The sequence below is a fragment of the Salvelinus alpinus genome, chromosome 9 (genome assembly GCF_045679555.1).
Source record: "Salvelinus alpinus chromosome 9, SLU_Salpinus.1, whole genome shotgun sequence".
NCBI classification, from domain to species: Eukaryota; Metazoa; Chordata; class Actinopteri; order Salmoniformes; family Salmonidae; genus Salvelinus; species Salvelinus alpinus.
This window is the reverse complement of record NC_092094.1, coordinates 67,243,734-67,259,219: the sequence shown is the minus strand read 5'-3', so window position 1 is coordinate 67,259,219 and position 15,486 is coordinate 67,243,734.

Genomic DNA, 15,486 nt, shown 5'->3' with positions numbered 1-15,486 from the left:
ACAATCTCAACAAACCATTTTTGTCACTTCATGAGGTTGGAGTAATAACATGTTCAACTAGGACATTGGCTCAAATCTAGGTTGTGCCTTTTGATTTTCGAGGAAATTAACAACTAAGGAATTATTTTTCACTTCTCTCATTGACTTCTCAAACACCAAACCCCAGCCTTGTCTGCTTGGCCTGTTTCTCAAGCGTTCTCTCGCTATGTTGCACCTCTGGGTTTAAAAACTCTGTGGTAACGGTATTGAATTCTGGGTAATCCACAGCAGATCTATGGAGAATTGTTGTGGGTGAGTCGAAAGTTGAATGGTCCTGGGATAGAAACGGTCATCAAATGGTCACAAAATCCATATTTTGTGTCATACATTAGCGATGTATGTTATTAGTAACTACTGTTGTTTATTTGCCGTCAAATAAGCCAGTCTTTATATGTTAATTACCAAATCTAAGAATCTCGTTTCCATGTGGGTTTTATGCTGGCTAAGGTTGCCCCTTTATAACTAAAAAATGTATCTTCTTTAGGCGTGCTGTTAATATCCTTTCGACGACTGAACATAGGAGGCATATGTACTGTGCCAGACAATATTACAGTACATGAGATATGAGCAAATTAAGCCCTATTATAGAGTTAGGAAGCAAGCCTGATGAACCAAACCACTGATCTTTCTGATCATAACAACAGATTTCATCACTGCTGCAGACAAATTGAATATGATCTTTCCAAAATTACTTTTCATCAGTTAGAACTCAGACAAATTTAGTCGATGTGATTTGTTCCATTTCATTCCCACCAATTGAGATTCTGCCCCTTTTTAAAAATTATACACTACAGTTCAAATTGTTTGGGGTCAGTTTTGAAAGAAAAGCACATTTGTTTGTCCATTCAAATAACATCAAATTGACCAGAAATACAGTGTAGACATTGTTAACTTCTCTAGGATAGGGGGCAGCATTTTCACGTTTGGATGAAAAGCGTGCCCAGAGTAAACTGCCTCCTACTCAGTCGCAGATGCTAATATATGCATATTATTATTGATATTGGATAGAAATCTCTCTGAAGTTCCTAAAACTGTTTGAATCATGTCTGTGACTATAACATAACTTATTTGGCAGGTGAAACCCCGAGGACAAACCATTCAGATATTATTTATTTTGAGGTCACTCTCTTTTCAATGAGTTTTCATTGGGAATCCAGATTTCTAAGGGACCTTCCGGCAGTTCCTATCGCTTCCACTGGATGTCAACAGTCTTTAGAAATTGGTTGAGGTTTTTCCTTTGAGAAATGAAGAAGTAGCCATGTTCAGAATGAGGCTCCAGTGAAGTGTACTGTTTGTTAGAGGCGCGTGACCAGAAAGCATGCTACACATTGTTTTCCTCCGGTATTGAGCACAGATCATCCCGTCTTCAATTTGATCCATTATTTACGTAAAAAATTACCTAAAGTTGTATTACAAAAGTAGTTTGAAATGTTTGGACAAAGCTTACAGGTAACTTTTGAGATATTTTGTAGTCACGTTGTGCAAGTTGGAACCGGTGTTTTTCTGGATCAAACGCGCCAAATAAATGGACATTTTGGATATATATATCAACGGAATTAATTGAACAAAAGGACCATTTGTGATGTTTATGGGACATATTGGAGTGCCAACAGAAGAAGCTCGTCAAAGGTAAGGCATGAATTATATCTTTATTTCTGCATTTTGTGTCGTGCCGGGAGGGTTGAAATATGATGGTCTGTGATTGTTAGCTGGGATGCTATCCTCAGATAATAGCATTGTTTTTTAAAACTGACATGTTGGCTGGATTCACAACAAGTGTAGCTTTAATTTGGTATATTGAATGTGTGATTTCATGAAAGTTAAATTTTTATAGTAATTTATTTGAATTTGTCACTCCGCATTTTCACTGGATGTTGGCCACGTGGGACGCTACCGTCCCACATATCCCAGAGAGGTTGATGTTGTAAATTACTATTATAGCTGGAAACGGCTATGGAATATCTACATAGGTGTACAGAGGCCCATCATCAGCAACCATCACTCCTGTGTTCCAATGGCACGTTGTGTTAGCTAATCCAAGTTAATAATACCTTAATAACTAATTGATCATTAAAAATCCCTTTTGAAATTATGTTAGCACAGCTGAAAACTGTTGTTCTGATTAAAGAAGCAATACAACTGTCCTTCTTTAGACTAGTTGAGTATCTGGAGCATCAGCATTTATGGGTTCGATTACAGGCTCAAAATGGCCAGAAACAAAATAACTTTCTTCTGAAACTCGTCAGTCTATTCTTGTTCTGAAGAAATTAAGGCTATTCCATGCGAGAAATTGCCAAGAAACTGAAGATCTCGTACAACGCTGTGTACTACTCCCTTCACAGAACATCGCAAACTGGCTCTAACCAGAATAGAAAGAGGAGTGGGAGGCCCCCGGTGCACAACTGAGCAAGATGACAAGTACATTAGAGTGTCTAGTTTGAGAAACAGACGCCTCACAAGTCCTCAACTGGCAGCTTCATTAAATAGTACCGGCAAAACACCAGTCTCAATGTCAACAGTGACGAGGCGACTCCGGGACGCTGGCCTTCTTGGAACACAGGAGGGATGGTTGCTGATAATGGGCCTCTGTATGTCTATGTAGATATTCCATTAAAAATCAGCCGTTTCCAGCTACAATAGTCATTTACAACATTAACAATGTCTACACTGTATTTCTGATCAATTTGATGTTATTTTAATGGACAAAGCAAGGACATTCTAAGTGGCCACAAACTTTTGAACGGTAGTGTAGATGTGGACATTCGCCAGGCTCTGGAGAGGGAACCCTCTCCTGCTACCTGCCCTGAAGAATGCATCTACGTCCCCACGGGGGTAAAATATTGACTGTTGACCTGGGCACACACATACAGTGAGATATATTTTGTTCGAGGCATGGTTCACATCAGGCAATGCTTCTTGTGAATAGCAAACTCACATTTTGTGAGTGTTTTCTATGGGGCAGGGCAGCTCTAACCAAAATCTCCAATCTCGTTTCATTGATTCGACTCCAGGTTAGTTGACTCTTGACTCAAATTAGCTTTTGGAGAAGCCATTAGCCTAGGGGTTCACATACCTTTTTCAACCTATACTGTGAATGTTTAAATTATGTATTCAATATAGACAAGAAAAATACAATAATTTGTGTGTTATTAGTTGAAGCACACTCTGTCTGTTGTGACTTAGATGAAGATCCAGGTAATTCTAAAGGGTTCACATACTTTTTTTCCCACTGTACATCGCCGCTGGACACCTAGGTATCAACCAGACTATCCAATCCCTCTCCGATAAGTACTGGTGGCCAACCTTGGCACAGGACGTCGCCCATTGTCAACTCTTGCTCAGTATGTGCCCAAACCAAATCTCCCCAGCACTTTACAGCAGGGAACCTACTTCCCCTTCCCGTGCCTCAGCTGCCTTGGTCCCATCTGTCCATAGACTTTGTTAAGGATCTCTCCCGTCTGATGGTTTCACCACTGTTATGGTTGTTGTGGACAGATTCTCCAGATCCTGCCATTTTATCCCTCGCTCTCATCCCCCTACCGCTTTCCAGGTTTCTGAGGCACTGGTATAGCAGGTCTTCCGGCACTATGGCCTTCCAGAGGACACTGTCTCCGACTGTGGCCCCCAATACATGTCGCGGGTATGGAGAGCCTTCACGGAGAAGCTGGGGGTCACGGCCAGCCTCACATCCGGGTACCGGCCTTAGTCCAACGGGCAGGTGGAGAGGACCAACCAGGAGCTGGGGAGGTTCCTAAAGAGTCACTGCCAGGACCGATAGGGGGAGTGGGCCCGGTTCCAGTCTGGGCGGATTACACCAAGAACTCACTTCATCACTCCTCCACCGCGCTGACTCCCTTCCAGTGCGTCCTGGGATATCAGCCAGCCCTGGCTCCGTGGACTCCAAGCCAGACCAGGGCCCTGCAGTCGACAAGCCGTCCGCTGTCAGAAGGATCAGGTGGACCGCCACCGCAGTGAGGCTTCCGTGTTCCATCCTGGTGATCCCATCTGGCTCTCCACTAGGAATCTCCTGCTTGCCCTGCCAGAAGCTGAGCCCCCGTTTTGTGAGGCCCTTCATGGTCTTCCGGAGGGTCAATGAGGTAACTTACTGTTTACAACTCCCCACAAACGACCATATCTCACCCTCTTTTCATGTTTCCCTTCTCAGGCCGGTGGTTCCTGATCCCCTGGCTGATGCCATCCTCCGCGACACCCCTCCGCCTCCCCTGGACATCGATAGGACCCCTGCCTATGCTGTCAGGTTCCTACTGGACCATCCCTACTGCAACCATTATTACACACATCAGCCCCCCATTATTACGCACACCTCATCATAGCCTTGATTACTTTCCCTTTATTTAGCCCTCAGTAGCCTCACTCAACAGGCAGTATTGGTTTGTTTTCCAGTTCAGTATGCATCTCCTGTTTTATTAATTTGCCTTGCATCATTGTTATTAAAATCTCCTTCTGCACCTGCTTCCTGACTCCCTGCGTATGCGATACATTTGTCATAAGCATATAAGACTCCCTTATAACGTCTTAATATCATCCTGACTGAAAATATATATATTTTTTTTACATCCGGCGAATTCAAATGTGGACGTCGAAGCCAGTTCCACTGCCCCCCCCCCCCATTCTTCCCCTTTAGATTTAGACCTTGAACACCAGGTGGGTGTGTTTAATCTTCAGGTAAAACTAAACCAGCAGTATACCGGACCTCTTAGGGTAAGATTTGAATAGTCCTGTCCTACATGATAATGATTTTAAGAAACGAATAATAACACATTACAAAGGCTCTTACATGGTTATAACAAATAATAATGCATTATACCTTTCTGCATGAAGTGTTACCAAAAAGGTATTGGGTGTCCACATTAATTACTACATTGGCTATTGAAAGTAGTTAGCTTTACTCAATCGACCCTGATATAAAACACATAGCCTACTTTATTACTCCCTTTGCGTAGATTCATTATCATGGTTTGCACTCTCCCTCTCTTTCTTATTAGTTTCTCAAGTGTTAATGCACAAATACAGTGAAATGCCTTTCTTACAAGCTCCAAACCCAACAATGCAATAATCATTATCAAAGTAGCACTAAAAATAACATAAGGGCGATCAAAAACACACAAGAATTAAAAACAAGAACACGAGAAAGTAAGAAGCGCTCTCTTTGTCTCCTTGTTATACATGAAATCAATCGCGCTATCCTCGCTTTACTCACATACACACAAGAGACTCGTGATCCATCTCACTCTCTCAGTTCAGATCCACCCATCTCTGACTCTGTGACACATGAAGCGGGAAAGATTAATTGGTTATTCTCTTTCTCCCCCTCCATCTGTCTTAGACTCCCTCTCTCCCTCTCTCCCTGCAGAGTAGGCTGACTTGAGGATGATCGTTGGCAGCACATTCCCATTGGTGCTATGAATTCTGTTGCAGATCTTTCTCCGCATTGTTTTCCTATCGACCAAGGGACCTACAGAAGACAGATCTAAGGCTCTATTCATGGGAGCCCCCTCCTAATCGGCTTGCTGTCAATCACACACCTTCACAACATCAACACCGAAGACAGTCAGAGAGACCCAACGTATGTCGAGTAAACACTCATTGCGTTGAATACTTAATGCCTTCGTGAAAGCTAAAATGTGACAAGTTAAAATTGATGAACATGATACAATTCGGATCATTGTCTAAATCCAGACTAGATGTTGTAGTTTCTGGAAAAAACACAATAATCTGGATGCTCTCCGATTGCAATAAGAGTTCATAATACAATCTTCGCTTATTGGAATGTGAAGGGATATCGACTCATAACAAAAGAGTCAATAAACGTCTCACTTTCATTAACCACCTTCATTAGGCTAATTCAATTTCCATTTGCAATCACATTCTATCAAAGGAACCAATCCACTATGTACATTTTTGTGGAATATTAAGATCAATATTTTTGTGTAAACGGTATATATAACAGAGCTTTCTGACACTGCAATGGAGATCACAGCCAAGCACACCTAGTTTACAGACTCAGTGTGCTCACCATGTTGATGGAGATTTTCATTGTGGAAACTGAGTCTGAGGAACACCCTGCACTGAGATTCAAAAAACAAATACAAGTTGCTCAGCTATCTGGTCATAGCAAAAACACTCTCATAATAGTCTGGTAGCCCTCCGTAACCTTGCCCAAGGTATTCAATAACCTTACAAAGACCAGACTTTCAAGATGACGTTTCTTCTATTATTGAGCAGAAATGGCACAGAGGTAGAGCTTTTTGACATGTCTTTTTTATTTGAAAGTTGAAAGTTCTCTAAATGTTTTCTGTACTGTCCAACTTCGTCTACACTGTGCAACTTTATACCTTTTAAGTTTAGAACGTTGTCCAACTTCATCTACACGGTGCTGACTTCTCTACAAGTCGTTGTTCCATTACTACAGATGGACGGTGACATTAGATAACTTCCCTTCAAGAAGACAAGTGCAGGCTTGTCATTTACTACAGAGCAAGAAGTCCAAAGTCCTGCCTTCCAAAAAACATTGAAGTTTATACACTGAGTGTACAAAACATTAGGAACACCTTCCTAATATTGAGTTGCAACCGTTTTGCCCTGAGAACAGTCTTAATTCGTCTGGGCATGGCCCATGTTGACTCCAATGCTTCCCACAGTTGTGTCAGATTGGCTGGATGTCCTTTTGGGTGGTGGACCATTTTTGATACACACGGGAAACTGTTGGGCGTGAAAAACCCAGCAGCGTTGCAGTTCTTGACACAGACCAGTGCGCCTGGCACCTACTACCATACCCCGTTCAAAGTCAGTTAAATCTTTTGTCTTCCCCAATTACCCTCTGAATGGCACAAACACAATCCATGTCTCAAGGCTTGAAAATCCTTCTTTAACCTGTCTTCTACCCTTCATCTACACTAATTGAATTGGATTTAAAAAGTGATCATAGCTGTCACGGCCATTTAAAGGAGTGGACCAAGGTGCAGCGCGATTGGAATACATCTTTTAATTCAACGAAGAACACTTAACAAACTAACAAAATAACTAACTAACAAACGAACGAAACGCGAAGCCAACGTAGTGCTCACAGGCAACTAAACATGGACAACTACCCACCAAACCAACATGGAAAATGGCAACCTAAATAGGCTCCCCAATCAGAGACAACGATACACAGCTGTCTCTGATTGGGAACCCACTCAGGCCACCATAAACCTACTACCACTAGACAATACAAAATCCCCCTAGACAAGACAAAACCCCCTAGACAATACAAAAACTAAACAAACCACCCCTTGTCAAACCCTGACCTAACCAAATAAAACAGAAAGCAAATATAACTAAAGTCAGGGCGTGACAGTACCCCCCCCCCCCCCCCCCCCAAAGGCGCGGACTCCCGGCCGCAAATCTCAACCTATATGGGAGGGTCTGGGTGGGCATCTCCCCGCGGTGGCGGCTCTGGTGAGGGACGCAGACCCCGCTCCACCTCTGGCTTGGCCAACTTTGGTGGCGCCTCTAGAGCGGGGACCCTCGCCGCCGACCCCGGTCTGGGGACCCTCGCAGCAGGCCCCGGACAGGAGGGCGACCAAATAAAACAGAAAGCTGCTTCGGACAGGAGGGAGACTCTGGCTGCTCCGGACAGGAGGGAGACTCTGGCTGCTCCGGACAGGAGGGAGACTCTGGCTGCTCCGGACAGGAGGGAGACTCTGGCTGCTCCGGACAGGAGGGAGACTCTGGCTGCTCCGGACTGGAGGGAGACTCTGGCTGCTCGCTCAAAAGGCACCTAAAGGACTCTGACCATGAGAAATAAGATTCTCTGGTCTGATGAAACAAAGATTCAACTCTTTGGCCTGAATGCCAAGCGTCACATCTGTAGGAAACCTGGCACCATCCTTACGGTGAAGCATGGTGGTGGCAGCATCATGCTGTGGGGATGTTTTTCAGCGGCTGGGACTGAGAGACAGGATCGAGGGAAAGACGAATGGAGCAAAGTACAGAGAGAAACCTGCTCCAAAGCACTCAGAACCTCAGACTGGGGCTAAGGTTCACCTTCCAACAGGACAACGTCATACCCAAGAAGACTCAAGGCTATAATCGCTGCCAAAGGTGCTTCAATAAAGTACTGCGTAAAGGGTGAGAATGCTTATGTAAATGTGATATTTCATTATTATATATATTTTTTTTAAATTCTAAAAAACAGTTTTTGCTCTGTTATTATGGGGTATTGTGTGTAGATTGATGAGGGGGAAGAAATCATCATTTTTAAAATAAGGCTGCAATGTAACAAAATGTGAAAAAAGTCAAGGGGTCTGAATACTTTCCGAATGCACTGTAGATCATGTACTCTAAGGCTCTAAAAGAAACTTCTTTCTATTGCTCTCGATCACACTTTCTATCTTCTCTCAGTATCCATGTCTGCTCCGCACAGACCGGCGCTCAATGCTATATGGTTACTGTAGTTTGTTTAGCGCAGAAAATGGTAATTAGGTAGAATATTGCTATGTTGGAAACAATGACTCCCTACTACATCATACAATTAAGGCTTGATATTTTTTATCTCTCCAGAAACTGCACATCGAGCTGACAAAAGAAAAGAAAACAAACCGAAATCAGTGAATTAGTTGTTTAAAAAACAAATACCCAACATTTTGGTTAATCGCGCCGCACTACACATACACAATCTCCACAAACACACACAGCTCATCCTCAGTCGTGGTGGGTATAACAGCTTACTTTCCACATGCTGCCCCTCTACATGCATTACAAAGCCTTGAACTTTAGCAGGCATGAGACATCAGACGGGGGCCGGATGGGTCTCAATGACATCCAGTCCTCCCTACGACCACCTCGCACACGGCAGCCTCCCGCCGAGATGTCTAATCACACTTTTCACAAGGGTAGTTCAAGTGTCCGCAGGCATGGGCTTATCGAATCCGCACACGTTGTCATTACTCGCTCCTTGTGGTTTCCCTCCGTGTCCACTTATCTTATGGCCGTGCACTTCACAGAGCTGGGCTGTGAAATACTTCCCTGTCCCTTTACCCGTTAGTAATGCACTTCATACAGCGAGAGTGGAATTGCAGGGTGTGTGTTTGGAGTGTAATGTCCGGGCCTTCAAACTATTCTGTCAATGTTAGTCCTACAGAAACGTTTCTAGTTGTTGTACTTCTGTATGTTGATGTGAAGGACAATTACTTATATCACCATTTGATGAGTCTGCCTGGAGTGCCAGAAGGAAAGGTTTAAACTTTTGGGACTATTCCATTGGTTCCATTGCAACAATTGTCACGTTCCTGACCTATTTTCTGTTGTTTTGTATGTGTTAGTCGGTCAGGGCGTGGGTGTGGGTGGGCATTTCTATGTTTTGTGTTTCTATGTTTAGGTCTTGTAATCAGCCTTATATGGTTCTCAATCAGAGACAGGTGTTTGACGTTTTCCTCTGATTGAGAACCATATATAGGTTGGCTGTTCACACTGTTTGTTTGTGGGTGATTGTCTCCTGTGTCTTTCGTGTCTGTGTATGTGCACCACACGGGACTGTTTTGGCTGTTCATTCGTTTGATGTAGTCTGTTCCTGTCCGTGAGTTCTGCGTGTAGTTATGTAAGTTCCATGTTCAGGTTTTCGTCTACGTCGTTTTCTTATTTTGTAATTTTCCAAGTGTTTTCGTGTTCGTCTTTGTATTTCAAATAAATTCATTTATGTCTACATACCTCGCTGCGTATTGGTCCACCGATCCTTCTCTCCTCTCCTCGTCCGAGGAGGAGGAAGACGACAGCCGTTACAACAATCTCATTTAAGTGCCACTTAAGTATTTGCAAAAAATAAATAAATCCTATTTGGACCCAGGTCTGCTCAAAAACTTTGATAATTTATCCCCTGAGGCACAGGTGTCAACCTCCTTCCACAGAGGGCCGAGTGCGCCATCGACACTCGGCCCACCATGGAATGATTTTGACATCCCTGCCTTGAGGAGACAATTCTATACAGATAAACACTCATTATAAAAATGATCATAATGTGCTTTGAAGCACAATACAACTTTCAAAACACTTCTGCAAACCAATTCCCATTCAAATGGAGCGTCTGGGTGAAGTAGGCCACCCTGAACATGAAATGACATCTTCACCTGCTGTGATGATCATACCTAGTTCAACACAGCCCTATAGTGATCGGTCGCTAACTAACACCAGCTAGCGGCTTAGCCGTGCCAAGGGAATGAGTAGACCGCTCACAATGGCGGATGCTTCCCTCCATCCACTGACCCGTGCAGTGCTGACTCTGCTCTTTCCCGGTTGATGTGTCACAGAGAAAGCTAGAGGCACTGCCAGTGGACGGCAAGAAAGGACGCCATTATAAAGCCATTGGGAATGGGAATGCTGCCTGGAGACCTTATTAATCCTGCTGTGCTGAAACGTGATGATCTTATAACGAAAGCCTGTGTCAGGGGAGTATTGAGCAACACTATCTATTCCCAAAGACCACGGACTCTGGCATGACACCGCATTAGTTTTGGATTTGGCCCAGTCAATTTGAATGGAATAGCGTGGCCTGCATGGTGTTATTGAAATTGGATGCATTACAACAGGCAACGTCGGAGTCATTTTTCATACGAGTGGTTGAATACGTATTATCTTAAGCACCAGTAATAAATTCAGTGTTTTAAGTCCGATAGAGAGGGGTAAGTTTCAGACTTCACATTCACTACTCTCAAATCAAATGGTATTGGTCACATACACATGGTTAGCAGATGTTAATGCGAGTGTAGCGAAATGCTTGTGCTTCTAGTTCCGACAGTGCAGTAATATCAAACAAGTAATCAAAAAATTCCACAACAACTACCCAAAACACACAAATCTAAAGGGATGGAATATGTACATATAAATATATGGATGAGCGATGGCCCGAGCGGCATAGACAAGATGCAATAGATGGTATAAGAAACAGTATAAACATATGAGATGAGCAATGTAAGATATGTAAACATTATTAAAGTGGCATTATTAAAGTGACTAGGGGTCATGATTTGGGGCTGTACACATTTTGATATATTAGAATAATTGATTATGCTTATGTTATATTATTAGAAGGGGAGGGGTTATAAGACCCCTCCCTCCTTACATTTATAGGGTTTTAGACTACGTATTAACAATATATATATTCATTGTAGAAGTTTAGTATTGTTCTACAGTTGTATTTTAGTTCTCTCTCTCTCTCTCTACCTCATTATAAAAAGGCTCTCTTTGAAATGTGTGACTTAGACAGAACTCTGCAGGAGAGTGAAGGAGATAAGACTAGGCAAACATTCCACAATGAATCAACTTTGGGGGGAGGGGACATTTACTGCTAACAATAAAGGCCCTGTTTATACAGCTTTGTAGGCATGGTTTTGGTCCTAGGAGTAGAGGATTATGACGTAAGCAGTGACATCACCAGGGTGCGACTTAGGGTTTAATAAAACAACTGGAGACCTTTTGTTTGATGCAGAACTTACTCAGCAACATTCGTGCTATGTTCCAGTTTGTCCATGTCTGCAATTGCATTAACAAAGGTTTTTGAATTATTTAATAAAAAATATTGTCATAATGCTAATTTCACCAATGAGTAACTGATTGATAAGGAAACGAGGAAACGAACCCTAACAAGACCCTGGGCCTCGAGCTTGATGATGAGCTCGGAGGGTACTTTGGGGTTGAAAGCTGAGCTGTAGTCAATGAACAGCATTCTTACATAGGTATTCCTCTTTTCCAGATGGGAGAGGGCAGTGTGCAGTGTGATGGTGATTGCGTCGTCTGTGGACCTATTGGGGCGGTATGTAAACTGAAGTGGGTCTAGGGTGGTAGGTAAGGTGGAGGTGATATGATTCTTGACTAGTCTTTCAAAGCACTTCATGATGACAGAAGTGAGTGCTACGAGGCGATAGTCATGAAGTTCAGTTATCTTTGCCTTCTTGGGTACAGGTACAATGGTGGCCATCTTGAAGCATGTGGGGACAGCAGACTGGGATAGGGAGCGATTGAATATGTCCGTAAACAGCCAGCTGGTCTGTACATTCTCTGAGGACGCGGCTAGGGATGCTGTCTGGGCCAGCAGCCTTGCGAGGGTTAACTTGTTTAAATGTCTTACTCACGTCGGCCCCGGAGAAGGAGAGGAGGGGCCGCAGTCCTTGGTAGCGGACCTTGGTGGCACTGTATTATTCTCAAAGCGGGCAAAGAAGGTGTTTAGCTTGTCTGGAAGCAAGATGTCGGTGTCTGTGACGTGGCTGATTTTTTATTTGTAGTCCGTAATTGCCTGTAGATCCTCCCACATAGGTCTCGTGTCTGAGCTGTTGAATTGCGACTCCACTCTGTCCCTATACCGACATTTCGCTTGTTTGATTGCCTTGCGGAGGGAATAACTACACTGTTTATATTCGGCCATATTCCCAGTCATCTTTCCATGGTTAAATGCAGTGGTTTGCGCTTTCAGTTTTGTGGGAATGCGGTCCTGTTTTATGAAAAAAAGGTGTTTTAGCCTAAATGTGAATTTTGGAGTCTTTCTGTATGTTATAAAGATATTACACTGGAATGATTCTTAGGAATACATCTCTACCCATTATTGTTCGCTCTATTATTTGTAATTTACTCTACTATTATAACATGCACCACTGGTAGCTTTGTGCGATTGTGCTTTACATTAGAAAACAGAGCATTCTGTAAAAAAATACTTTTTTCTCATTCATAGGTTGTGGACAAACAAACAAAGCAAGATTGAGGAGGCAGAGTAAGACGATGTGTCATCCCGTAAAAAGTCCAGCTTCCCCTCCAAGGCCATACTCTTCCTACACTGAGGGGACTTCTTCCTTGCCTCAGTAGCTCAAGTCTTAGCTTAGCATTCGATGCTATCAATAAGAAAATAGCATTGTTGTCCCAATATTTATGAATCCCTCAGGATGCTACATATTTACTGCAGTCACAGTTAATAAAAATTATTTGGATGCCCCAAACAGGCACAGGTCAATCAGTTACAATAGATAGGAATATGATTTTGGAGTGCAATTTTGTCACGGATTCTATTCATGCATTTGTAATGCACTGGCGCGACACGACGGGAATTCAACCTACAACGCAAAGCCAAAACATAACCATTACTCTGTTTACATCTTCAGCGAGCAAGGTGAGTGTGCTCGATCCAATAAGAAGGATGGGAGGGAGGAAGGAAGGGAAGGAGGAATATGTTGACAGGAAGTGTTTATCACTTAAAACCCCTTCTGCTCACGCAGTTGAATTCTTTGTCAGACGTTGGTGTTAATCCTCCCTTTGAGAAGCCCCGAGCATTACATCAGAGTTCATACTCCCTTCCTTTGGTGGGTAAACCCAAGCTGTGTGACTTAAATAGCAAATCTCATCTCTCTTTGCATATTTCCGATACACCGTCTAAGCTCCACAACTTTCTGATCCATAGACATGCTGGATCATCTGAATCCTTCAAACTTGGCTTATCCTGTCACTTGATGTTCCAGGGTATTATAAAATAAAATGTATGAGACGAGCATAGTGCCTAGATACACATTTGTGTTAATAATGTGCCTTCCAATTAAGTCTAGGCATACAGGGATCGATCAAACAAATCTTGGAGAGTATCTTGGCCAAGAGTGAAAGATTAAGAAGGAAAGAAAACGGAACAGGGAAAGAAGTATGTTCCCAGAGCACATGTTTATTTTCTCTGATGATGCTGGTTGGAAATGGCAACGAGAGTTGGCAATACACAACAAAGGGTGAGAAACAACGTATTAGGAAACGTTTAAAACACCAGTAAAAAAATGCAAAGGGACATGCTTCTTCTCCTCCTCCGATTAGAGATACTGTATTTGAGAGTGGGGAAAGCAATTTCTCAACGGAACGTCTGTGATGTGATGTGTGAGCAGGTGCCGCTCGATTTGTCTGATTGCAGACATCATCCAGAGAAATTGTAATTACTTTCACATATGATTTTTGGCACTCAGATATATGAAATCAAATATATTAGAGAGAGGCATCTGTGCATTTGTGTGTGTGTGTGTGATAAAAACCTGCTCTAGAGTGCTCAGGACCTCAGACTGGGGCGAAGTTTCACCTTCCAACAGGACAACAACCCTAAGCACACAGCCAAGACAACGCAGGAGTGACTTGTGGCGAAGCCAGAGCCTGGACTTGAACCCGATCGAACATCTCTGGAGAGACCTGAAAATAGCTGTGCAACAACGCTCCCCATCCAAACTGACAGAGCTTGAGAGGATCTGCAGAGAATGGGAGAAACTCCCCAAATACAGGTGTGCCAAACTTGTAGCGTCATACCCAAGAAGACTCAAGGCTTTAATTGCTGCCAAAGGTGCTTCAACAAAGTACTGAGTCAAGAGTCTGAATACTATGTACATTTCTTGTTTCACTTTTTTATTTTTAACAAATTTGCAAAACATTCTGAAAACCTGTTTTTGCTTTGTCATTATGGGGTATTTTGTGTAGATTGATTATGGGGAAAAAACGATTTAATACATTTTAGATTAAGGCTGTGACAAAACAAAATGTAGAAAAAGTCAAGGGGTCTGAAAACGTATTTATTTGTATTGTTTTTTTACATTTGGGGGGTAGATCAGCTATAATATTACAGATAGATTGTAGCTTCCATCAATGTAAGTTCAATAAAGGTTAAATAAATAAAAATTAAAGTGTATGCATCATTTCCAATTCCCTATATACAGTGGGGAGAACAAGTATTTGATACACTGCCGATTTTGCAGGTTTTCCTACTTACAAAGCATGTAGAGGTCTGTAATTTTTATCATAGGTACACTTCAACTGTGAGAGACGGAATCTAAAACAAAAATCCAGAAAATCACATTGTATGATTTTTAAATAATTAATTTGCATTTTATTGCATGACATAAGTATTTGATCACCTACCAACCAGTAAGAATTCCGGCTCTCACAGACCTGTTAGTTTTTCTTTAAGAAGCCCTCCTGTTCTCCAATCATTACCTGTATTAACTGCACCTGTTTGAACTCGTTACCTGTATAAAAGACACCTGTCCACACACTCAATCAAACAGACTCCAACCTCTCCACAATGGCCAAGACCAGAGAGCTGTGTAAGGACATCAGGGATAAATTGTAGACCTGTACAAGGCTGGGATGGGCTACAGGACAATAGGCAAGCAGCTTGGTGAGAAGGAAACAACTGTTGGCGCAATTATTAGAAAATGGAAGAAGTTCAAGATGACGGTCAATCACCCTCGGTCTGGGGCTCCATGCAAGATTTCACCTCGTGGGGCATCAATGATCATGAGGAAGGTGAGGGATCAGCCCAGAACTACACGGCAGGACCTGGTCAATGACCTGAAGAGAGCTGGGACCACAGTCTCAAAGAAAACCATTAGTAACACACTACGCCGTCATGGATTAAAATCCTGCAGCGCACGCAAGGTCCCCCTG